The sequence below is a fragment of the Musca autumnalis genome, unplaced genomic scaffold (genome assembly GCF_047663935.1).
Source record: "Musca autumnalis isolate F117 unplaced genomic scaffold, ASM4766393v1 scaffold_1, whole genome shotgun sequence".
In the NCBI taxonomy this organism is placed as follows: Eukaryota; Metazoa; Arthropoda; class Insecta; order Diptera; family Muscidae; genus Musca; species Musca autumnalis.
The window spans coordinates 162,522,028-162,546,164 of record NW_027411644.1 but is presented as its reverse complement, the minus strand read 5'-3'; the positions used below and the strand labels follow the sequence as shown (position 1 = coordinate 162,546,164).

Below are 24,137 nucleotides of genomic sequence, written 5' to 3'. Positions count from 1 at the left end.
GTCATTGAATGGAGTTGACAAAACAATTGAAAGATTGCCAAGAACAACCACCTGACTGCAAATGATGATGTTGATTTATTAAAATTGTGTTTGAATAAGGAAATATCATTATGCGGTAAGTGGAATTTCAATTAATGCGAAGTATTTTCTTATTATGTATTTTAATAACAATAGTTGCAAAATAGTGAAGAGAATTTCGATAAGTCGCAGGGAGATAATTGTTGGAAGTCACATTTATGATTATTAATTTATATTTTATGACACAAGTTGGATAAGGGCACCTATAGCTATAAACGAAGGAAGGGGTGGAAATTTTTAAAATCCCAATTTTATTGTTCCAATTTTGAGTTCGGAACACCTTTTTTCATAGCTTTTCGAAATATTATCATTAATTGTAGTCTCAACTCTGGGGTATCTTAATGGAGCAGAAAAAAAGTCCACTCCTTGCGCATATTTTAATATTTATGAAGTTTTTTCTTAAAATTGTATTAAGGTTACAATTCAAATTCAGAACAATAAGATTCCATAATTGACGCAACCCACAAGAAATATTACAAAAAGACGCATTTACATATATATCTCATAAATTATGATTAACGTTTACATGTTCACGATGCGGCTGATGGTGTTCATCCTTTCGCTGTGTGGCATGCAAGCATGCGCAGTAACAAAGTCTTGCTTTGCCTATAACATATGACATTTTGGGATGGTCATGGCGTGTGTGTGTGCTGTATGTAACCTAACCCATGATTGTTATAATAATTCCTTTGAAGAATGTGACACAAAAAACCTTTTCCCTTTACTTTACAGCGTCAGGCAACAAAACATCTGTAGACCTTTATTTCAAGTGTTAAAAACGACGTACACCACGCCACAAAGGTGGATAAGGTGGCCAGACATGGACGAAAAAAAGAAGACAACCATTATTGAACCTAAACACGCACGAGTCAGTTGTTCTTTTTCACTTTTAAAAATAGAAATCTTCAGCAACAACAACAACTGCAACAAAATGTAACAGAATACGTAAATGAATAAAATGTAGGGATAATTTAAATTGAAACCGCTCCTAAATTAACAACTACATACACCAACAACAAACAGTTCAAGTGAAGCTAAACCCATTTACAGCTGACAAATGCATAAATAATGACGCTGGATGGATGGTTGGATGTGTGGATGGATGGTCGGATGGTGTCAACAACAGCAGAATTTTTGTCTGAAATAAGAGTACAACAAATGACAGTAAAATATAGAGAAAATAACAACAATAAAAGAAAAAAAAACGCATTGAAATTCAAATAAACAAAACTCAGGTATTGAATAATAAACACCCCCTATTGCGTGGTGCTGCCCTAGTCAGTCGTTTTGTTGGGCTGTTTTGTCGATGAGCATAGTAATGAAGTTGAGAATTTGTATAGAAAGGAAACCAAGAAAAGGGAGAGTTCAAAATTAAAAACAAAATATTTCCGCCGCTGACTTTTGGTTTTTTTGTGTGTTATTTTAGACTCACCACTGTTTTGATATTCTTTCATGTTTTTTTCGACAACTACCACGCAGGTCAGTTATATCTGCGGCAGAAATTCTGCCATTGCCACCACCAGTCCAATTAATAATCATTATCTTTGTAATATTATTTTTATTCTATTTTAATCACTGGACTATCAAGGCAAAATGCAACCAACCGCGTCCCAAACTGTTCCTGTTCTGCTGACCATTGACATGTTATTTGGTCTGCTTTCCCTTCACGTGCTGACAGACAACACCCATTTGAAGTTCATTGCTTTTCCATGTGTCTGAGTGGCTATTATCAGCATGATTTGGCAGAAAATGTTTTTGAAATGTACACAAGTTAACAGCTGTTTGAAAATTTGCAAAGTTTTAACCCTTTTAAGAATATAATCTTAAGAGAGTTTTGATTATGGCATCCACAACACTCCTTTTTCAGAATTTCCAAAAAAATGTTTTGAATTATAAATGAAATAATTCGAAATTCAAAGGAAACACATTTATTTCAAGTAATAAAATGAAAATGGGATTTCAATTTAAAGTAATAATATGCAATCCATTCACGCAGTAACGCATTTCATTTGCAAATATCTCAGATTTTTTTAAACAGCGCCTTTACCCTAACGATCCTAAATATGTTTGAAAGAAATCCTTTTCTTACAATTTAAAGTCCATTCAGCCCTGTCCGTCCGTCTGTTTATCTAGCCGATTGGAGCCTTGAACGGATCAGCCGATTCGGTTCACACTTTTGATATCGTAATATTTTGTCCAAACTTAGTTTATTTACGAAGAATGAAGAAAAATAGTTATGACTATCAGTTCACTCCTTCGGGTACCTCCCCAACTAACGTTCTACATTTTTCGCTCAAATGATGATAGGCTAGGTTCGAATATAGTACATATCAGTTCACTCCTTCGGGTATTTTCAACAAATTTCAATATTTTTCGTAAATGTGCAGTTTTAAAACATGTCTTGAATCATTTTAAAATTTTTTACAGCAGGTATGATGGTACATTTTTTCTGTGGTAATTTCATACTTTTTGAGATAATGGCCCAAAAGTCCAAACAAAAGTTTGCCACAGCCACACCCGGTCTGATAAATGAGGTGTCCCTCGGGTGAGACCTCATCCATATTATCGTTTCCGTTAACAGACCACCCGATTCAAAACCTCTGACCGTCGTACTTTTCTGAACCAAGATTCAGAGAATTTACCAATCACCGGGCTTGGGAGCTAAACATTCCCTCAGATGCTCGGGCAGCTGAGAGAATTAATTCATCAAAGCTACAGCCGCTCGCTACATAACTGCTGGTTGAATGCCCGAAATTATACCAAATTTCCCAGCATAGACGAGCTGAGCTTCGTCGTACAAATCCTGAAGACCCAAGAGTTAGGGGAGAAACTCCTGAAGTCAACTGGTTAGTAGACGAGTATTAGTGGAAATGTAGACGAGTATTAGTGGAAATGTGGCTAGGCCACCTGAAGCAATGTAACATTGACACAGGAGTTAAGCGACTACTAAGTACTAAAGTTAAGCGACTACTAAGTACAATCTCCCACCTCTACATTAAGTAGTAAATTGTGGGCAACGGTTAAATCACTCCCGATATAAGGATGATAGAACGGAGTGGCACATCCGAAAAGGTTCGCGTGTTATTTTTTTAGAGTCCTCTCATCCGAGCAGTTACCGCCTCAATTTATAATGAACGATGTTGCAGATGTAATCCATTAAGCCTCTGAGTCTATACGGAATCTCAATGAGAGAATTGGACAAGCGTCCTCATCAATCTATCGTTAGCCACTCATATTATACCAGAAACCTGGAAAGTTGGCAGGGTGATCCCGCTACTGAAGCCAGGCAAGGATGCCAACGGAAGAGAATTGCACATGTTGATCTCTCTCCTGCAGTCAGTAGCAAAGATTCAAGAGGCACTACTCCGCCCCATGATGAGAAGCAGTTTCCCAGGTGTCAAACATCAGCATGGATTGCGGTAAATGTACCACAGTACCACAACATCATTACACGCCATATCCACACATAACAGTCAAGGACTAATACAGAACAGGCCCTGCGACCGATCTTGGCTCTTGACCTATCGAAATTTTTCGATATCGTCAACGATGCCAAGCTGATTGAGGATATTGAGAAGATTTCCCTCCAGCCTTGTTTGAAACATTGAATAACACTGTGAACAAAAATTTTGGGGCAGAGATAATTCCTTTTAAAGATAAAAGCCGTTGGTGAGTATATTAAGAATCCCAAAGGACAGATCCGCCGTGAGTCGAACTTTCGCATTATGGCGTGATGAAGTTTTTGCTAGAGACCCTGTAAGGCATCAGGAATTAGTGTTATATCTTTGTTCACTGTTGTTTTAGCTTATTTTTGAGATGACATGTCTGCAGTCAAATCGAATGAGGATTATTTTCGCGGAGCACTTCGACCTTCCTTCAATGTCCTATTCGTCCTTTATTTTAAGAACCGCTATAAAAGTACCACAAGATGACGTTTTTCAGCTTTGAAAAGGAAGGATCAATAGAAATCCATTGTGAAAAAAAGAAGATATGTCCGTTTAAATTTGAAAATGTAAGAAACCAGATTTTCACTAATTTTACCGTTATAACAAATAAAACGAAGTGATAGAAACTAACTAAAGGCATTGTAGTTGTCCATGGATCCAAACACGATATAATTTTGCATCAGAACGCTTGAATAATTTTCTGGTAAACTTTTGTAGCACAGTGTCATTTATCGACATTTTTCGAAAAGTTTGCACCTTCTCAAGGCCAAAACTGCCTGAAGGAGCGTTTCAATGCTTTTGCGATGTATTAGAGAGTTCTTAACTACTGTCTTGGCTACAATTGTTGTCCTTTTGTTCGATCGAAAATCTCAATGGTATGGCTGCAATATGCCAAAATGTCCAAAAAAAAAACGTGGATAAAAAACTTAAAGTCAAAATCGGGAGGCTCAATTTTCACCGTAGACCTATGCTCTAGTGGACTTTTTTGCTCAGTTCAATCCTAGGAATAAGAAACGCGAAGGGCCCATTAAGGTTTTTTTCCTTCCGTACAAATTGCCCCGGCCTAGTATATACTCTTTGATACGATCAAAAATGTGCCTCATCGAAATAACGGTTTCAGACAATTTGGAGTCGATTTGGCCATGTCCGTCCATCTGTCTGTCTGGTGCGCACGATAACTCTCGTACAGATCAACCGATTCGAACCAAATTTTGGGTATCGTAATATTTTGTCCAAACTTAGTTTATCTCCCCCACAAAAGTTCAAAATGTTGCTGTAAAATGGTGTGAACAATAAGTCTTGAAGGGAGCAATTGACTGCTACAAACTTTGCGCATCGTGTTATTCCTTCCAGATATATATCGGACTCGAATATGGTCTATATTGGTCCAATCCTTCGGGTACCTCCCACACAAAATTCAGATAGCGTGAATTTTAAGAGCACCTGTCGGATTGTGTTGCAATTTTTTTCAGTAGGTTTTCCTTGCGGCTCCCATTACGACGATACAGCTTTTTTCTTGCGCAAGTCTATACTTCTTGAGATATTGGCCTAAAGGCTCCATGAAACCCTACGGCACCAACCAAAATGGCAAATTCGCAAAACAATTCTCGCAGGGAGTTTCTGATTGGTACAGACTGTGCACATCATATTATTTCATCAAGTCATGTATCAGGTTAGAATATGGACTATATCGGTCCACTCCTTCAGGTACCTCCCACACAAAATTCGGAAACAGTGGAGTTTAAGAGCTTCTCTTGCATTGTTTTGATTCTTTTTTCAGTAGGTTGTTCTAGCGGCCTCATTTACAACGGTACATTTTTCCGGAGTAGGTCAATACTTCCTGAGATAATGGCCCAAAATCTCCAAAACTCTGCCTGCACATACTAAAATGGCTATTGTGTTTTATAGTTTATTTCGAGTCCTTTATGAAGAAGATTGGTTACTAAACATGATTGGTATATATCAATGATTTGGTATAGCCCCAAATTACGGTACCTACAGGTTTTAAAGCAAATTCATGATACAAAATCAATATATTTTATATTCGGTTTGGTCAGTGGGTGATGGCATATCTCCGTCAGCACAGCTGACTGATTCTTTCTTACTTGTTTAAAAGTTGATCGATGAAAGAATTTATCTTTATGTTCTAAGTGAGCATACACAAATATATGACGATCGGTTTAATAGTTTTCGAGCTAGAGTTGGCACCGCAGGGTTTGGTAGATGGCTAATTGCCCCAAAACTCCGTAATATTTTTCAACAAGAAAAATTCAGTACTCTTTCAGTTGGAAAAAACTTCTACTAAAAAATTTTATAGTTTTTTGGGAAAAAAAAATTCACGGAAAGTGGCTTTAATTGGCCTTTACAAATGGGGGTCACCTCTTAAATGAGAACATAATATCATGGTCTGTTAACGAACTGCAAAAATCTACTAATTTTTTCTATTTATTCCGATAGCATAAAGGAAAAATTTTTATCGTAGTAAGAAATAGTAGCTTCGTGTAGGTTCTGGAACAGAGTATCAGTGTTGTTGTTTCAAAACTTATTAAAATACATTTTATTTATTAGTGGGGCACTTTTACATTGTTTGTTGTATTATTGTAATCTAGTGTAGTTTGCCGATATATTTCAACAATATGTTTGAACATGTTTTTGTTGTTGGTAAAATGTATTGTTATTGTCCGGTGAAAACATTTTCTAGTGAATTGGTTTCATTTGGCTGGAAATAAATTTGCCACAAGCCCAGAGCGCATATGTCGTTTGTCTAAATGTGTTAAAAATCAGCAGGTGTGCCTTAAATAGGAATGTAATCATTTCAGAAAATTTGCAAAGGCAAAAAAAAAAAAAAGAAACGGAGAGGATGAGGAAGAAAATTTAACAATAGAACTTGATGAAAGTAGCAAAATAATTACCCGGAATAAATAAGTAATAAAATATATAGAAAAAGGTTTGGTACAATACAACAACAAAGGAATGCTTTCGTAATTTAAGAAAGTACTTTCTTGGAAGGAACATTAAATTTAGTATAGAATTTAGAAAGAAAAGGGTTTCACTACCTTGAGAATATTGTCAATGAAAACAATTGATATTTTTGAAATTAAGTGCGACAATCAATGGACTTTATAAATTCCGTGTTATTTATTTGCAACTTTCATTAATACTCTTTACTTCATCATTTAATAAAAAGCTTTCATTCAAACTTGTTAACAAAATAAATTGTCTAATGTAAAAGATAAGAAAAATGTGTGTCTTTAAATTACACTGAACAACTTTTAAAATTTTTAAAGCATTTGAAATAATTTAGCAATTAAATGTTTGTTTTTTTTTTTCTACCATCTTTCCATGGTAACCTTAGTTATGGTCACAGTTTTGTTGTTGGAAATTATGATTGTTACAGTAAAAAGCATAGCTATGAGTGTTTTTTTTGAAATCTAACGTTATGACGAATAAAACAAGTGGGTACATCCCATTCTATGGCGGGTCAGCTTTTCTTTTAGACCATCTCTCACACTGCCTGTTATAGTTTGTTATTTCTTTCATTCATTTTTTCTGTACTAAACGTGGTTATTAAATTTAATGATGCCATATTTAGTTGTTAGTTTGTGACTCAGAACAGCAGAGTCTTTTATAGTAAGCGAAATACCAAGACCAACAACAAGAATAGTGACAAGCTTGATTTCTGTAACGTTAATTATGATGTTTCTTAAAGTGGAATTACATTTCTTTGATGTTTCTTTTATGTTGTGTGTAGGTCGGTATTTTATTTCTATTTTTTAAGAATTGTTTTTAGTTCACCTTTGTAAGCAAGTAAAGGTCGTTATGGCTAAGGAATTCTTTATGATCATTTTGAAAAGAGGAACAAGTATATCAAACACACACACATATAGTGTCCTTGGAAAGAACATCAAAGCCATTCTTTTGATTTTAATGTCGTTAATTCTGCAGGTCTAAGTTTCTAGCTATGTATGTATATCAAAAGTCAAAGAATATGGTAATATTGGCACTGTATTCAAAATTTCTATCAAAATTTACCTAATCGTTAAATATTAACGTCTCTAAGCTATAGAAGACTTGTCGAAAGGTCTTCTACGTATAGAAGAACTGTTTAAAGGCCTTCTGTTGATAAGGTTTCTACCAGAGGAAATGGCTTCTATAAATATAAAGGTCTTGTGTTCATAAGGGCCAATGAATGTATCCTACATAAAAGATATTTTGGAAGGTCGAAAGACTTGTCCTTTACAGACATTCTTCGAACTTGATGTACTACATTTCGAAGAAATATTACTATTTGCAAAGTTTTGGCCAAATCGGATACTCAAGCCGTAAGTTATTGTGCTCATCAGACATTTTTGTTTGTGTCGGCACGGGATTTTTAAAGAGATTTAGGATCATTAGCTGTGGAAGTAGGGACTTGTCCATTATACTAATTATATCATTTTAATCAGGACCACGATAAGCCGATAAATACAACCACCCGAAAATTCTTTGAACATTTGGGAGGTAGGTACGATATGAAGCGCTCAGCGCCAAAAAATTAAACTGACTATAAAGATCTAACCGGAACCTTTTGAAAGGTTAGGTTGAAAAGAGGGGTAATGCAGGATCACCACATATCCGTGTGGACATATACTTAAGCCATAAAGTAGGCCTCTTGTGCGCTCTAATTTGCGGTCAGGATGAGGTTGTATATTTAGTGTATGAATTAGTTAAAATTACTGATTATTCTATTGACGTTAGTCTAAGATTTCTGTCATATTGACATAGTCTCTTAATGTTTTGAGCTCGATTGTCCTGATATGGTCGAGTCCTTCTATTATTTCGCTCCCTAGGAGCTGTTTTCTCGGGTTTCTGAAGGCCTTGCAATGACAGAGGTAGTGTTCCAACGTTTCGTTGTCCTCTCTGCATGCCTTGCATTCACTGCTTCCTGCACAATCTATTTTGTGCAGGTGCGCTTGTAGACCCAGGTGTCCTGTAAGAATACGCGTCAGTCTACAAATGTCTTTTTTACTTAGTAAAAGCAGTCCCTTTGTTGTGTCCTCATCTGGGTTCCCCCATAGAATTTTTGTGTTTTTTCCCTTGTCTTCTCTATTCCAGAGGGATATATGTGCATATTTTGCCCATGCCTTTAGCTCTATGCGCGTCGCCTTTAAGGGCTTGGCGTTATCTAGGCTGACTCTAGGTTGCTCCCTTGCCTGTTTTGCTAAGGAGTTTGCTATTTCATTACCCCTAATCCCAATATATCATATATCCATCTCCGGACTTAATTTAAGAATGCAAAAAATATTACTATGGCCAAAGTGTGGACCAAATTGGATACTATCTTCGAGAGGTATCGTGTAAGCCATCCTGACAGACGGACATGACAAGATCGATCAATTTGGTCTTAACATATGTGAGGTCTAAAACCATTATTTCGGTGGGAGACATTTCTTATCTTAGAGGATATAAAACGTAGAATAAATATAGAAAATTGACCGATGCAATTACTTTTAGGTAATTATAATAGAAATTCCTTCTTTCATTGAAGCTAAACGTAGTATAGACACCAACCACCCTTGCTGTAGGTTAATTACAGGATGACATCTACATTTAAGTTTTCCATCAAAGTTTTGACTTTCGCGTTTAACGTAAGGCTGTGGTTGGGTATACAAATGTTGACCAAATATGTCGAATTAAACAGACATACTTACTTAATTGCATGGTTAGAACAGAATTTCTTTCCCTAAAGATGAACATAGTGTAGACACCAACCACCTTTGCTCTACTCCAATCTTAAGGGGACCTCTACATTTCATTTTTACCTTCCTTTTTTGCTTACACCTTTAGTGCTAGCCCTGAAATAAATCCAAATAAGGTTTTTACTGTAATTTGGTGGTAATGTTTCTTGGCTCTGGTATTGTTGCGGAAAGATTTTGCGCCTATTTCGATAAATGAAAAATGTTCGATATCTTCTATTTATGTAAAATGTATTCAATCTATAGCAAATGTGTTACAGGTATTTTTTCACAGAAAACCTTCTTTAAGTTAAGGAGCCTGTGGAAAGTCTTACATCAACAAGTCATCTTTAATTATTCATTATTGCAAACAATTTTCCATTAATCTCCGTCTCGAAAGGAAAACATCAACGAGCAACTCTATAAAATGCAAACAAAATCTAAACCCGAAAAGTTCAATGAACTCTCCACTCCAAAAATTTACATTTTCTCACGTGTTTCTTTTGCCGCTTACAAATTAAATCTATAAAAATATGAACAATAAACACAAAAGCGTAATACCACCACATTTGTTAACAATATTCACCGGTATCTCTTGTTTTCAGCAAACAAGTGGTGACTAACTGTGAGGATTAGTTAAGGGTTTCTCAAATAAAATTATACATAGAAAATATTAAAAGACAAACTGCTGCTTAAAGAAGAAAATAAATGTAAAACAACTTAAAACTAAAGAAACCATAAATTTTAACAAAAAACACAAAAGACAACTTAAAAAAGGTAGCTGGCTAATGAAAAATTAAATTCATAAGAAACTGTGGGAACGAAAGACCAGTGTGCGTGTCAACGCACTTACGCACTTACGCACTTAATTAACATAATTTTGTCTCGAATTATAATACAAAGCTAGGCAAAATTAAATTCAAGGCAGTCTCAGAAAATTGTTTTAACTTAAAATTGACATGTCTATTTACTTTGGCATTAAAATAAGGCCATCACTTTCTTAACAAGTAAATGCTGTGGTTTCCCTCAAGTACCGAAACTAGGGCATCATCGCCATAAATATTTATTCATGGTGACAGACAAAAATGAAAAGTTCTACTTTTCATTTTTATAGTTTTACTTTTTATTTTCATAATTACCAGACTTGTCTTAAAGTAGTTCAATGTAAAGCACATCATGCCTATAATTGTTAGCTCTTTTTTATGGTCGGTCGACCAGCAACATTCGAAGGGTGTTTCCATCACAAAAGGTGTGGAAATGGGATATTAAATTGTGTGAAAAATAACAACAATACATTTTCAAATGACCCCAACGAATGTTTTATTATAACTTTGTAAGATTTTCCAAGATAAGTTTGTTTTTTAGCCCATAGTTATGGTTAGTGCCACCGGATATGCTGTCACATCGAACGTAATATACAATTTATTAATGTTAAAATGTCTTTCTCTAAAGCAAAATTGTATGCAAAGTGACAGTGATAATGAACGCAAAGCCTAATTCCAATGGATCGTAATTTTACGCCACTTACTAAAAAATTGTTGTGTTGTATTCTGATCAGAGATTTTCAATTGAGGTACTCGAATTCAGGTACTTTTACAAAAATTCTTAATGAAACCACCCGAAAATTTTTAATAGTTCCCACACCTTTTTTTAGTCGAATTGATCTTTTGTGGGACGTTGTTGGTATGTTTCAAACATTTTTAAAATTTAAATTCCCCCATGGAATCTTCTCGAAAAACCTCGTTTGGCAGAGAACTTTTCTCAACTACAGTTGATCAGCATGAAACTTACGTAGCAGCATGAAACTTACGTAGCAGCATGAAACTTACGTAGAAACATAGGTTTGTTACTGGGTTGGCAGCCGAAACACTGTGCGAAAGAACACGCTTTTAGATGCGAAAGAACACGCTTTTAGAGGACTGCCGAATTAGAGATTGGTGTGTCGTGCCTTCTTAAAACACATATTCGGGACACGCGTGCCGAAAATTGTTAGACCGTTTGTATTCGTGGCTTTTTGGTGAATTGAAACACTCACGAAAAATCGTGTCACGATTATGCTTGTTTGGGAGTTTTTGGATCAAAGTTTGGCAAAAAGACAAAAAATTGGAAAAATCCCCTCTTCTTCCAAAGGTGCATCCACGGTCGCCTCGAAAATTAAAAAGCCGATACACTTATAAGTTTAGCAAATATAGCGATTATGAAAAATAGGCTCCCGAAATTCGTCTACAAATATATAGCATTTTGGACCAAGGTATATTCCTGAACATTTTCTGAAAATTGCATGAAATTAGGTTCAGTAGTTTTGGAAAAGAGTGGGCGTTGTCATTAGTTTTCAAGATATAGGTTAGGTTGAAAAGAGGGGAGAGTAATCGCCACATGACCAGGTGGACATACACATAAGCAAGAAGTAGGCCTGTTGTGCACTCTAGACTAGGTTTTTTGAAGACGGTGACTCTACTGTATTTTATTTAAGGAACTCTGTGCCCTTAACAAAATCCCGTAATTGTTTCAGGTCGTCTACAATTACCTGATTAAGATCTGGTATTGTGTCGTTCCCTAAAAACTGGGATCTGATGTTGCAGAGAAAATGCTCCAATGTTTCGTCATCTTCTCTGCATGCCCTGTATATGCTGTTGTCTGCACAATTAGTTTTGTGCAGATGAGCTTGTAAACCCAGGTGACCTGTAAGGACAACTGTAAATCTACTCAACTCGGCCTTACCTATCAGCAATAGGTTTTTAGTTTTTTCCTCATATGGGTCTTCCCATAGGATTTTTGTATTTCCCTATTTCCTCTCTATTCCATAGGGATAAGTGGGCATTTTTTGCCCAAGATATAACATATTTAAAAAAGTAGGAGTGGTCCGGTACACTCAACCCCATTGCCTCCCAACATTTATGCTGAACCCGGCAAACGGCAAACATTGAGCTTTTGCTGCAAATTTGATGGAAATCGGTTCAGTAGTATTAGAGATATAACATTTAAAAAACAGGCGTGGTCCGGTATTTAGGCCTCAAACAAGTACTACATTGTAGATTAATCCGTAAATTTTTAAACCGATACATGTGTAATTTTTGCAAATATAACGTTTTTTTTTAAATATCGCATAGGGGAGGTGCCCGCCCCCTTTGTAATTCAATAAAATACGTAGCATGTTTTCAGGGGCCAGCTCTGACAATTTTAGGAAAATCGGTTAAGTTTTTTTTTTGCAGAAAAACTTTAAATTGGGAATTTAAATTGAAAACAACGGGCGCGGTAATATTTTCTTTCCATAAAACCGGCTTTTGATTTTTATTCATTAAAATATGGCGTTTTTTTAAATGTGGCAAAGGGAAGTCCCCGGCCACCTATGAAATTCAAGGAATTATGCATCCTATTTCCATCTCTGTAAATTCCCTGAACATTTTAGGAATATCGTTACAGTAGTTTCGTAGATGTAACATATTTTAAAATGTGGGCGTGGTCAAGTCCTTGGGTCCTAAAAAGTAGGTAAGGTCTCGCAAATTAATTTCCAAACCGATACAATTCTAATTATTTTATATATAAAATTTTTAAAGAAATTCAACAAATTAAGTAGCCTATTTTTACCGGGGCCATCCCTGTACATTCCCTGACAATTTCAGGAAAATCAGTTGAGTAGTTTTTGTAGAAAAGCTTAAAATTGAAAATTGAAAAAGTGGGCGTGGCCAAATAAATTGTCTTTGCATAAAACCCTAAGTTGGGTTATGACGAACATTTCAAAATAAGAATTATCCAAATCGGTCCAGCCGTTCTCAACTGATGCCATTACCAACGAACGACATTTGATTTTTATTTATAATGATATTTTTAGTTAAATTGAATTTCGTCCTCCTTTATCCAACACAAATTTAGGACACACATGAGGTATATAACCTATTACAAAATAAAGTAAAGAATCGAGTTGGGAGAACTCCTTCCCGGAGCGAATCGATCTTTCCACTTCCTTTTCCCAAAAGGAACTAGTTCCTTTTATAGTTCCATAGTTTCAAATATTTCCGAGACCGGTGTAGTTCAATGAATCTTTCTCTTTCATCTGTCTGTTTGTTTTCATCGTTTGGTGGATGAATTGACAAAACAAATTGACATAAAAATAAATAAATTGCAGTTATGTAACGTACATGTGATTTACGTTTATTTGACAACGTAGCAGCACCTGAATAATGAACGAAACAAATGAGCAATATCGAAGTGTGTGGTAGAGTTGGGTAATCTAGTTCCTAGTTCCTCGTACTAGTTCCAAAACGTATGAGTAACATCATGAAATATAACGTGTGATAGTAAGTATACGCAGTTTGTTCAAAGAAAAAATGTGGGCCATTGGAACTGCGAAGTGAACTAGATAGTTCCATATAGTTCCTTCGGCACAACTCTAGTGTGTGGAATTAAAGGAAGAAGATGAACTATGCGAATAAAAGGAACTATATGCGCGACAGGAACTGTTTGAACTAAGGCAACTATATGAACTCAAGAGCTGAATATAGTTCCAATAGTTTCTTGTTCGGAATAGATCCTTGTTACTAAAAAATTCTAGTAAATGAGTTACCTCCTGCTTTACTACCTGTAGCCTAAAATAAAATGAGTTACTTCGTTAAAATTTAACGAAAAATCTTTGTTTTACTCGTTTCTGAGTAATGACTACAAAATCGAGAGTTGTGAGTTCAAGCTCAAGGTTCAAAAAGTAGAGTTGTGTAGTTCCGGAACGAACTAGTTCCAAGGAACTATTCCGGACAAGGAACTATATCCAGCTCTTGCGTTTATATAGTTCCTTTAGTTCATATAGTTCCCTTCGTTTTCTGGTTCCTTCAATGTTTGTTCGCTGCAATTTATTTATTTTTATGTCAATTCATCCACCAAACCATGAAAACATTTCAGTCTCGGAACTATTTGGAACGAAGAAAACAAAAAGTGCGACGAAAGGGAAGGATTCATTGAACTATTTCGATCTCGGAACTATTTGGAACGGAAAGAACGATTAAAGAGAAAAATTCGTTGAACCATTTCGGTCTCGGAACTATTTGGAATGAAAGGAACGATGAAAGAGAAAGTTTCGTTGAACTATATCGGTCTCGGAACTATTTGGAACTATATTAAGGAACTAGTTCCTTTTGGGAAAGGAACTAGAAAGATCGATAAGCTCCGGGAACTAGATTGCCCAACTCTATCAAAAAGTACTAGGTATATGAACGCGTCATTTGGTAATGGGAGTTTTTGTTGTGTACTTTTTTCATCGATTGAGGGTATATTCCTGTCGGCCAAAATATAATAAAATATCGCAATTTCATTGAAAACGACGACCAGACCATATGAAAATAAAATAAAATACAAATTTTCAAAATTTTGAAATTTTTTTTTTTACCTCTACGGACATACGTTTTAGCTATTTTCTTTCTTTTTCAAGTTTTCACACGGTCACTTACGTTTGATATTTTTCATATTAGTTTTCACGTAATTGTGTAACCCGACGTTCATCTATCCATTCAAACGTCCATCCAACCAAACAGTCTCTTCTTCTTTTTCGTCACTAAGTCTTGTCTTTTTTCTCTTGAAAACTTGATTAATACGTTGTTTGGCTTGATGATGCAAAAATTTCCCTATAATTTAATTTAGTTAACCGACCACACAATGAAAAAACAGGAGGCAAAAGCCACTATTAATACGTTAGCTATTAACTTAACTCTAAGAGCTTGAAAGCGTTTGAAAGAGTAGCAGATAACAATGGAAATAACTAAATTAACTGTTGCTTGTCTTTTAGTTTTGTTGTTAATTTTTTGTGTGTTAACGGGTCAGGAAAATGGCTAATACATAGAAGAAAAATAAAAATGATATTACAAAATACTTTAAGAAAATCCTATTTGAAGACGAATTAGCTTGCAGTTCTAATCTAACGTACATATGTGCATACATACAAGTTTATATGTATGTATGTATTATACCTATAGGTATAATGTGTAAATAGCTAAGTATCGTTGAATGATGTGGGAATGTGTTTGGCCTCTCAGTTGCATGTGTCATTATTTGGTTTATTGTGCTATCTAACATGTTTTTTTAATTATCATATGATGTTATGTTGCAAGGAACTGTAGAATTTTATGGATTTCCTAGAGAAAATCATCGTAAATTCTGAAGTTATTTTCTTTAATTATTCTAGAAGACTAATTTTTGTCCATTAAACCTTTGACTCACTGAAGAAACAAGTCGAGGCAATAAGGAAACAATTTGCTGGTCTTACCTAATCGTATTACGTGTTCTATATAAAACCAGATGAAGAAATAACAAATGCACAACTGTTTTAGCTACGGGATTTTATTTAAAAGTTTGGTGAAGAATAGAACGGCCATTGAACTTACAGAAAACGCTTTGTAACAGTTGCCTACGGAACGTTATGCTTATAGTCCAACTTATAATATATTTTCGAAAGCTCTAAAAATTCTCATATGCCGTTGAACGAAGTTTAGTTTCTTCTTTATAGAGACGATTTTCATCCACCATTCATCTGGTAGTACATACATATTACAACATCTCACATTCATGTGGGTCAATAGGCTTTCTAAGGCCCATTAAACTCTAAACCACACACCTTTGATTGTTGATAATTACTTGCGCCTCAGCATTTATTTTCAATCAATTAAACGTGACATCTTTCCACATTCATAATAATTACAAGGAATAAAACAAGATTTAATTTCTCATTTCCTCAACTAGTTAACCTACATTTTAAGTCATCGTGTGGAAGAACCCAAGGCTTTCCCATATTAAAAAAAACAAATATGTGTTAACATTGTCGTTTTCATTCGACGACAATAACCACATAATCATCGTCATTATTATTATTATTGTGTCATTCACCAACAGCAACAACAACAACAATGGTAGAAGGCACCTCTAGTCCAGCTACAAACAATTGCAGTTTCTCTCTCTCCCTCAGGTTCTGGGGGAGCTGGGGGGCTCCTTGGCGTCGTTCCTTAATGAATGTTCCATTTGTAATGGAACCTGGCATTGCATTTAAACAACAAAGATTTCTTTACGTTACGCTTTTTCCCATTGTCACTTTCAATAATGTAATGAAGCGGATGAGCAGCAGCTAAACGATGGAATAACCCAAACAAGCAATGCAATGAATGCAGTCAACGATGATGATGATGACGACAACTTGGGAAAAATGGAGAAATGGAATGTGGTGATTTTCTTTCTTTCTGTTTTATATTTTCTGGGAAATACTGTCGTTTCAGATTCGGTTTTGTTTGGAGATGGAGCATTTTTTGCTTTTTGTTTCACATGTTCCATACCTGCCTGCTGCATAGATTTAGAGCCACTGAACCACTAGCACGATTTGCTTCAAGTTGTTAAAAGACATCAAACGGCACATGCTTTCTATGACGGAATGAATCAAGTCTGGCACTTTATCACGCATCATGAGGTATGCTGCTGCTGCTGTTGTTGTTGTATGGTGTCTGCCACCAAAGTGACGTATGATGTTATGGCAGGTAACATCTGATAATGTAGACAGACATACATATTGTGGTGGTCGGTCGTTTTAGCTTTTAAACTCATTGCCTCTCCATATCTAAGAAATATCTCAAAAGAAAGGTGTAGCAAGCAACATTGTTGCACTTGTTTCATTGTTGCTCTTGTTGTTTGTTTTCTCTGTCACCCAATTTGGCTAACTAAAAATCCCATACATATTTTTCTTTATCTCCGTTTTGTAAGTCTGGCTTATTGAAAAATAAGCTTCTTTGTGTTTTTCTTTATTCAGACAATTTTTAATGTATAAGTTGGGCGGTGTCGCCTTTAGAAAGGGAAATAAATAATGCATTTGCTTTATTTTCCCTTTCATTGATAGAATGAATTCTAAAGGCAAGCGGGTGACATGGTTAAAAAACAAAAGTTGTGATTTTTTCAGTGGTCAGCGACAACAAATAATGTACACTTTGCCTTGGTGGACAGTGATTTTAGGTAATTTACTTTAGACGTGAGAATTTCTGATCTAAAAATTTAAAAGTTTGCGCAGGTTGGAAAAACTACGGCTTCAAATATTTCAGAAGGGAAATGTGTATGGAACAATCTTTGCAGGGGACGTCAAAGTCTCACACCAAGATCGTACAATCATCCGCATACCTTACGATCTCTATGCCGCCTGGAAAGTGTGGAGTTTCAGGAAACAGTTCCCGAGACAGCAAGTTTAAAAAAGCTTAGTACCTTTAAAAAAGAAATAGTACCTTTAAAAAGAGTAGTACGTTTGAAATCTTCGCTACTGGCGACAGAAGCGAGATGGGCCTTTGCTGGCATTTTTGCTAGGCTTCAGCAGCGGGACCACCACTTTCCAGGCTTCTGCTACAATATGGGTTGCTAACCTTGTTAAATATTCAAATTCGTGTTCATCATGTTGAATGATTTCGGATGACATCTGCAACATCTCTCATGTGTTGTAACAGGATATGATACGATGGTATCTTCGATCTCCTGCATAATCAGGCTCTGGCTCTATCTCCAGGTCTAGTAATGTGGCTTTTTCGATTGGTTGTAACGACAAAACTACAGGAGTTAGTTGTGTGTTAGTTAGTTAGTCGTGCGGGCCTGTACCGTATGCTGGAAAAATGTTTTGCATGGTGGCATCAATCATTGTCCTATAAGATTTTATATTGGTGCACCATACCGAAAGTAGGTGAACCAAAGCGATTCTGGTTTGTCGGGGCAGCTGATATTCTTCAGCTATGAAAGATGGCTGATGTACTCCAAGGACCGTATTCATCTGCGACTGAATATGTGTGAATTCTATTCAAACGCGCTTGATAGGTTTGCAGACCTCTTTCTCAGTGAATAAAGAAGATCCCTCCCGACATGGCTAGGTGAGGAGTCCACCGTCCGATGATTATGATGACTCTCACACACCCGAGCAAGTACTGCAGCGAGAGCATTGCCATTGTGTTGTTGTACTTGAATAAACTTTGGACTCTTCATGCAGATGGCTCACTGTTGCAGTTCTCAGGGCGACGTTTTGACATGTTTAAACAGTATTCCATCGGACTGCACTTATGTTCGCGACAACAAGGTTCCTTTGTCTGCACCTCAAGTGCTGCCGGCTAAGGACTTGAGGACCTTCTGTCTACATCTCAGCTTGCCGCATATAGCTGTGGCATGCGTCGAAGAAGTGAACATGCCGTCGGATAGTACCCTTAGAATCTTGGGTTAGTTAGTAAACAGAACATTCAACGGGATGTTCAGCCTACAATCATTCATTCAAGGTCCTACAATCATTCGCATGCGTAAAGATCTCAATACCGTCTGGGAGGGTGGAATACAGGAAAGGTAGAGGTTAAACAGTTTCGGAGATATTACCACACCTTTCGGGACTTCCTGTTCAAATTTACGTGGCTTCGACTTTTTGTTCTTGAATTGCACCAGGTACAACTGGCGTCCACGCATATAATAGATAATCCAAAGTTCTAAACTTTGCCGGACAGTAACCTGCTCGATGTCCTCCATGTTGTTTGTGCTTGACAGTATCGAAGTCTTTTGATAAGTCGACCGCCACCAATACTGTCTTATCACGCTGCTTGATCTGGTTGAGTCCTCGACTAATGTGTGTGGAGATGGCGCTGCTGCCGTGGTGTGCTGCTTACAAAACCCTTGCTAATGATCGGCAACTGGATAGCCATTTCTGATGCTGGGGTGGAGTAAAGCCTCAAGAGTCTTTGCTATGTGCGACAAATGCGAATCGGTCTGTATCGAATTCACCTTCGCTGATATCCTTGACTGGCTTCAGTAGCTGGACCACCCTGGCCACCTTTTTATGACTTCGGACAAGATGTGGACGGCTAGCAATAGGTTGAGAACTTTGATAAGATCCTCAATTTCCAACTTATCAACCTGTTTCCGTCAGGGCGCTTAGAATGATGTAGCGTTCTTACTAGCATTAGCAGGATCAGCCATTGATGATCTTCGCCGGAAAGAGATCTAATGCGACCTAGTACTCTTCTCTTCCCCCGGTCACTCCAAGAATGCTCGACAAATTGTCTATTAAAATAATTTGCGCACCTCTTCGGATCAGTCATTGTAACGTTTTCAAAAGCGATCGAGGTCCTATATTCCTTCCCAGGGTTCGAGAGTGGCTTAACGGTTGTCCATAATTCATTTATTCCGACTTCAATGTTGAAACTCTTCATCTGATCTAGTCACTTTTTCCGCTTGTTCTCGCTGACAACTGCCTAACTCTGGGGTGATTAGAGTTGGCTCGATGAAGCTCAATACGCTCATTTGCTATTTCCCCGCCTCTGATGGGAAATTTTGTCTGACTTCTGGTATTCTACCATCAGATATATATTGTTATATTAATACTTCTTATAATGTCCCGGAACGCCCTTTCCGCCAATTGAAGTCTTTTAATGGGTGTTTAGTGACGTAGCTGAAACTAGGCGGCGTGCAGAGGTGATATAGGCGGGCGGTCTGCTGATGGAGAAATTTTGGATTGCGAGGTGACGACATTTGTCAAAAAAGGTCACAAGATGTCTGGCAAACCGCACCACTCACCGCTAACAGTCTACTCAGTCAGTGCTATATCCCTCTGATCATTATCTAGCGAATGCCAAAGCTCGCGGTGTTTATTTAAGTCGCTGTTGCTGCAGACGCTACATTTGCAGTCTTATCTGCACTCACATACAGACCCAAGGCAAGAATGAGCAGACTAACATATTTTAAACGGGCGATTGGAATGACCGACCCCGTCTAATATACATATGTTTAATCTGCTCATTCTTGTCTTGGGTCTGTATGTGAGTGCAGATAAAACTGCAGTTGAAAGCCCAAACTATAGCTAGACTTTCATTCATTAGGATGAATCTGGAGACAAGTGCGTGTCATTGCATCACTGTTCCAGTAAGGCGGTAATATGGGCTTACTGCTTTCCAAGCTGCTCACTTTGGTAATTGCCTAGGGCAGAATGCCAAAGCTTATAATTAGGAATCGGATTTTTGCATATTTTTGAAAATTATAATGCAAATAATTCGTTTATTAAACAATAGAAGCTGGAGCTTTGTACGTATTATTGATTATTTTCAATATGACATCGAATTTCTGGCTTTGGAACGATATAATTCTATATAGTAAAGTAGTTACAATTGGTTGAAATTTCAAAAATATGCAAAAATCCGATGTATATTTATGATGAACGTTGTAGGCAGGCTACAACTATGCATTGGGAAAGAACTCAGGATCTCCATACCTTAGCTAAACATAACTCACCGTATACTTTTCCCTCTTTTTCTATTTATTCTCCATCTAATCTACTGTAATTATATTTCAACTCTTTACAATCACAACGCAATGGTCTCCAATTAGAGCCTATTTTAATATTATTCTTGCTCGTCCTCAAACCTAGAACCTAAGCATGTTCTAGAATCACAATTTCGGTGTGTGGATAATTAATAATAAAAATTTTTCCATTTTCATACTTCCGTCAGTTGAAAACAAATTGCTGCTTTGTCAATATTTTCTGCTGTAGAAAAACAACAACAACAAAGTATCCATCCGACTAATGCACTCAAAGACCTTTAAATCCCCATTTGTAGAAAAACAAAAAAAAAAAACCAAAAATTGTTGCAGCATCATTGAAATTACCGCTACAAAACAATCGTCGTCGTAATCTAATGGCAACAATCAAACAATGGTCATTATATAATTTAGTCAAACTAATTTTTTGGTTTTCATCTTCTCATTACAGATTTAACTGGAACTTTTAACAATAACAGCAAATAACTACAAAAACGGTAAGTTTTTGGGATTAATTTTTCTAGCATTTTTGTGTGTCATTACATTTAAGCGGCTTAATAGAAACAGTTGTTGCCTGCCATTGAATAGGGGGATTTTTTCTTTGTTTGGGGGGTGAACAGAACGGAAATACGTTTTGAGAGAATAAATTGAACTTTAAACCTTATTTGATGCCTTTTGACCAAAATCATTCCAATTAGTCTCTTAAAGTATTTTAACACCTTCATTTCCTTTGCCATTATAGCAACGTTTAACCTATTTACAGGCAAGTGAGAATTTGTGTGTGTGTGGGTGTAAATGTAGTTGAAAAAATGTTGCCATTTTCAAATTAAATTGTAAGAAGTAATGAAAAAGTAACGAATTACTGTAAAAATACCGCAACAATAAGTAGCTCAATGTGGTTGATTGAAGAGAACTTAATGTGACTAATAGCTTCTTCACATTTGAAATGTTTGTGAAGGTGTTAGAGAAAGGTATTTAAGAGTTTAAGTACCGAACACTTAACATGTGATAATGTAAACTTTTAGATGGTATGCAATCTCATTTCATTGACATACAAATGTAATATTTTGTAGTCTCCTCATCGACGTAGTAAGTGGCCGGTTCGTTTGGCCCGGATCATGATATGGTAAATGTTTAGTCTTTTTTTGTATATTTTACTCTCAAAACTTCAAATTTTGTTCATTGGCTCACCTCCACGCGATGTCAAGATGCATTACAGGCGTCGTCCCTCGTCTCCCCTTTCACACAGGTATATTACAGACTAATGGCCTGTGGTTAAATTTGTGACCAGCGCATCATAATTTTTCCTCAGCAACATTTCTAAGTATTTCGATGCAATGATAGGCGTTCTCTTTTGTAACGTTGGATCTCCCCGGGCGGGAGTTCTATCCATGACCATATGACGATTAGGATAACTCTCACGTTCACACCCGAACAAGTACTGCAACGAGAACATGTCATTGTATTGCCGTACTTGAAGAACCTTCGTCTCCTCATGCAGATGACCCACTGATGACATGAGGAGGCACCCCATTGCAGTTCTCAGAACACCGTTCTGATAGGTGGGGATATTATTCCATCGCGTTACACTTATATTCGCAAATCACACTGACGCCTCATGTCTGACCAATGACCGACCTATCGCGACATATGTGATCAACAAAGTTTCTTTATCCGCACCCCAAGTGACTTGAAGACCTTGCTCCTACTCGTACATCTAAGCTTTTCTCAGGTAGCTGCGTCATTCGCGGATGATGTGAACATGCTATCGAATGTGACCCCTAGAATCATGGTGTAGTTAGGCGTCGGAGTTTGGTTACCATCGACCATTCTGTTTTATGCTCATCTCGAAGTCTTTGTGAGGAACAAAGCGGCTCTAGATTAAGTGGGAGATATCGGCATATTACTCTCGCTGCAAAAGTTTGTAAGATCGATCATATTGGAGTTCAGCCATTCACAAATGATATTAGGAAAAGTACCCAACGCCAAGATTGCCGTTTGGACGGTGTAGAATACAGAAAAGGAAGAGGTAAAACAATTACGGAGATAGCATCCCACCTTGACTCTATGGGGCTTCGACTTCTTGTTCTTGAATTTCATATACGACTGATTTCCACACCTATAATTATCCAAAGTATCGAACTTGACCCGAGGGTAGTCTGCTCGATGTCCTCAAACAGTATGTAGTGATTAACAGTTTCAAAGACATTTGACAAGACGAGCTCCAGCAACACTGTCCTATTTCTTGGCTTGTTCTGGTTGATCCCTCGACTATTATGTGTGGAGATGGCGAAACAACCACTATATGCATTATCTGGCATCCTTGCCCGGCTTCAGTAGCGTTACCACCCTGTTCATTTACCACCCTTCAGGCAGAATATGGGTGGCTAGCGATGTGTTTAAAACTTTCGTGACATAATTACCTTTCATCTAATCAAACTGTTTCAGCATAACCACGGAGATTCCGCCAGGGCCCAACGCTGTGGGTGATTTAGACCTTCCCAATGGCATTTGCGACATCATCTACTGTAAATTTTGGTGGTTCCGCCTCGGCAGGAAGAGATCAAATGCGACGTATTACATTTCTTTTCGCCCTGCCACTGCCGAGTTGCTGGACAAATTATCGATAAAAATAACTTGTGTATCTCTTCCGTCAGCATAACCTCGTGGTGGTTCCTTCTCCCCGGTAAGAGATTTAATGCGACGTAGCACTCATCGCCCTGCAACTCCCGGAGAGCTGGAGAAATTGTCGCTGAAAAAAATTGAACACCTCTTTGGATAAGTCAGCGTAACATCGCACAAACATAACTGAGGGCTTATCCTCCTCCTACCCAGGTTCGAGAGTGACTTACCGTTACCCGCAATTCAGTTATTCCGTCTTCAATGTTCAGATAATCTAGTCAATTCTTCCGCTTGTACTCGCCGACCAACCTGTTAAGATTCAGTTTCAGGTCACTTACTCAGGTATCACTGGGGTTGGCTAGGAAAGCTAATAATTTGCTAATGGAACCACTTCTTCTGGGAAACTTGGTCTCACTGTATACCTGAAATGAAACCAAGTTTCCCAGACCAACAGGTATGTAGCCAGCAGAAGCAGTGCTACCCAAACGTCACAAGGGTTGGGCAGATATTTTAAGTGATGATTGGAGAACTCTCTGACATTTTCCCATGATTGATGAAAGTGCAGAGTTCAGAGGTGATGAAGTCGAACTATCTGATGATTGAGAGGATTAGAGAGATACGGTCTGACCCAAGAGAAACGGGTTGCCAGGTGATATCATTTTTCAGATCGGTTAACACGACGGTTATGTGGCGAGCTGAGACACTCTTTGCTTATTCTGGTAGGAGCTTCCTTATTGACCGTGCAAAACGTAGAGCTACCAATCCGTTGAGCCAGTCGTCCCAAAACGAAGTGGTGTTGGGTCTATAACCTGGAGTATTGTTTTTTATTGACGGGATGTATAGATTGAGCAACTCTATATCTGCAGTTCTACAACTGAATGCTACCACCATACATTCCATGTGCGGGTCATTAGAGTCAGGCTCATGCGAGATACCTCTATATTGAACAGACTGGTGCAACGGGATTGCTAGTCACTAATATCAAGTTCTT

At 37.3% G+C, this 24,137-nt stretch overlaps 1 protein-coding gene and 1 long non-coding RNA gene across 3 annotated transcripts in view; one reads left to right on the top strand and one right to left on the bottom strand.

Moving 5' to 3' along the window:
* kmr (pleckstrin homology domain-containing family A member kramer) overlaps window positions 1-24,137 on the top strand; it is a 397,594-nt gene that overhangs the window by 117,176 nt on the left and 256,281 nt on the right. For both annotated transcript variants that reach the window (XM_073958769.1, XM_073958765.1), the window contains one exon: window positions 20,976-21,021. The gene's annotated coding sequence lies outside the window, so the exon portion shown is untranslated. The remainder of the gene's footprint in view (window positions 1-20,975; window positions 21,022-24,137) is intronic.
* Window positions 1-24,137, bottom strand: part of LOC141388664 (uncharacterized) — a 274,677-nt gene that overhangs the window by 222,115 nt on the left and 28,425 nt on the right. The window lies entirely within an intron of this gene.